General features: G+C 41.4%; 1 non-coding gene across 1 annotated transcript; it reads right to left on the minus strand.

Moving 5' to 3' along the window:
- Positions 1-2,500: 2,500 nt before the first annotated feature.
- On the minus strand, positions 2,501-2,607 carry LOC138079463 (U6 spliceosomal RNA). Its single transcript, XR_011144924.1, has one exon. It is a non-coding gene; the product is annotated as a U6 spliceosomal RNA (small nuclear RNA).
- Between the last annotated feature and the right edge of the window lie 236 nt (positions 2,608-2,843).

Here is a 2,843-nt window from a genome sequence, read left to right on the forward strand (position 1 = left end):
CCACTCGGTACCTGAATCATGCTGCTCTGATGGTCTTTTTAAAAACAGCTCTAAGCATGGCACATTTTCTTTAATATATTTCAAAGTATTTCCAATCTCAGGAGTAAGGCTCTTCGTTAAACCAACCAACTGTGACATGGGAGAAACTATGATTTCACTTGCTTGTCAACTATGTCACATCTCCTGCTTACCCTGACCCCTGCAAATTGTGGGGTTTTTTTTTTTCCACTTTTTTGATAGGGCTAACGTTTCCTACTTTTGTGCATACTTTATTTTGTTCCCATCATCTATTTCTCTGCCCTTATATCTATTTCCTATTTGTGTACCTGTTAAATCCCCAATCAGTCTTTAAGAGCAAATACTGCTGCTGCTGCGTTGCTTCAGTCGTGTCCGACTCTGTGCGACCCCATAGACGGCAGCCCACCAGGCTCCCCCGTCCCTGGGATTCTCCAGGCAAGAATACTGGAGTGGGGTGCCATTGCCTTCTCCAGTGCATGAAAGTGAAAAATGAAAGTGAAGTCATTCAGTCGTGTCCGACTCTTCATGACCCCATGGACTGCAGCCCACCAGGCTCCTCCGTCCATGGGATTTTCCAGGCAAGAGTGCTGGAGTGGGGTGCCATTGCCTTCTCCGAAGAGCAAATACTACCTCTCCTGAAAATCCTTCTTTGGTATCCCAGGCTCTGGAGGTCCAGAATCACTTATCTTCCATTTTATGTAACACAGAGATCTAATTATCTCTTTATAAGCATGTGACCCCTAGGATGTGCCAAATTCCATTCTTGTAAGAATATTCAACACTAAGGCTAATGACTGTCTCACTGTAGGTTTTTAATAAAAGATTACTGAATAAAATAGGTAGGGAGGAAATCAAAGTGCACCTCCATAAAACAACTGCCAACTAAAGAGGAAGAGGTATCCATGCTTATACAGCATGGGGAGTTTGCCTGATCAATAAATGGTTACTATATACCTGTATTTCAGGTATTTCAACTACATATACAACTCACTTCCATAAAACACATGAAAGGTTGTCCATGAAACTTCCCTCAGCTTTATTAAAGTGGAGATTTTATGTCTCAAAATTTATTTTGAAGAAAGTCATCTCTATACCCTGAAGACTTAAGTCATATAACACAAAATATGGCTATAATTGCCTTGAAAGGGTGCCACTGCTCTTCTTTCCTGGTAACTAGTCTGCTTTAATAATGCCTTTCCAGACAATCTGATCAAAGCAGGAGTATAAAGGAAATAGAAAAAAAATTTTTTCCACGAAATTAGAAATGACCGTTGGGGGGGGGGCCATAGCCTCACCTTTTGAACAATGTAGTTAATAACATCATTTCATTGGTCCTGCAAAATCAGCTTCTCAACTCTATGACTTGCAATTTCAGACTTTTGTGTGTGAGTATACTCATGCGAAGAGTTGACTCATTGGAAAGGACCCTGATTCTGGGAGGGATTAGGGGCAGGTGGAGGAGGGGACCACAGAGGATGAGATGGCTGGATGGCATCACCGACTCGATGGACATGTGTTTGAGTGAACTCTGGGAGTTGGTGATGGACAGGGAGGCCTGGCATGCTGCAGTTCATGGGGTCACAAAGAGTTGGACATGACTGAGTGACTGGACTGAACTGAACTGAACTGAACTGAACTGAACCTCCATTATCTATCTGAATTTGAAACCAAATGTAGATGAACTCATTATTATAGTGGTGGTTTTTGGCATACATTAACATGAACCAGCCATGGGTACACATTTATCCCACCGTCTGGAACCCCTCTCCCACCTCCCTCCTCATCCCATCCCTCTGGGTTGTCCCAGTCCACCAGCTTTGGGTGCCCTGCCTCATGCACCGAGCTGGCACTGGTCATCTATTTTACATTTGGTAATAGACATGTTTCAATGCTATTCTCTCAAATCATCCTACCCTCACCTTCTCCCACATAGTTCCAAAGTCTGTTGTTTACATCTATGTGCTCTCTTGCATATAGAGTCTTCATTACTGTCTTTCTAAATTCCATATATATGCATTAATATACTGCATTGGTATACTGTACCCAGTTTCATCCACCTCATTAGAACTGACTCATGTGTTCTTTTTTATGGCTGAGTAATATTTCATTTCGTATATTTACCACAACGTCCTTATCCATTTGTCTGCTGATGGACATCTAGGTTGCTTCCATGTCCTGGCTATTGTAAACAGTGATGCAATGAACATTGGGGTACATGTGTCTCTTTCAGTTCTGGTTTCCTCGGTGTGTATGCCCAGCAGTGGGATTGCTGGGTCATATGGCTGTTCTATTTCCAGTTTTTTAAGGAATCTCCACACTGTTCTCTATAGTGGCTGTACAACTTTGCATTCCCACCAACAGTGTAAGAGGGTTCCCTTTTCTAAACACCCTCTCCAGCATTTATTGTTTGTAGACTTTTTTTTCTTTTCTTTTTTTTAATTTTTATTTTTACTTTATTTTGCTTTACAATTCTGTATTGGTTAAAAATATGGAATGCTTCACAAATCTGCGTGTCATTCTTGCACAGGGGCCATGCTAATCTTCTCTGTATCGTTCCAATTTTAGTATATGTGCTGCCGAAGCGAGCACTGTTTGTAGACTTTTTGATGGTAGCCTTTCTGACTGGCATGAGATGGTATCTCATCGTGGTTTTGATTTGTGTTTCTTTGATAATGAGTGATGTTGAGCATCTTTTCATGTGTTTGTTAGCCATCTGCATGTCTTCTTTGGAGAAATGTCTGTTTAGTTCTTTGGCCCACCTTTTGATTGTTTATTTTTCTAGTATTGAGCTGCATGTGCTGCTTGTATATTTTGGAGATTTTTCC

This window comes from Capricornis sumatraensis, chromosome 4 (assembly GCF_032405125.1).
Source record: "Capricornis sumatraensis isolate serow.1 chromosome 4, serow.2, whole genome shotgun sequence".
Taxonomy (NCBI): domain Eukaryota; kingdom Metazoa; phylum Chordata; class Mammalia; order Artiodactyla; family Bovidae; genus Capricornis; species Capricornis sumatraensis.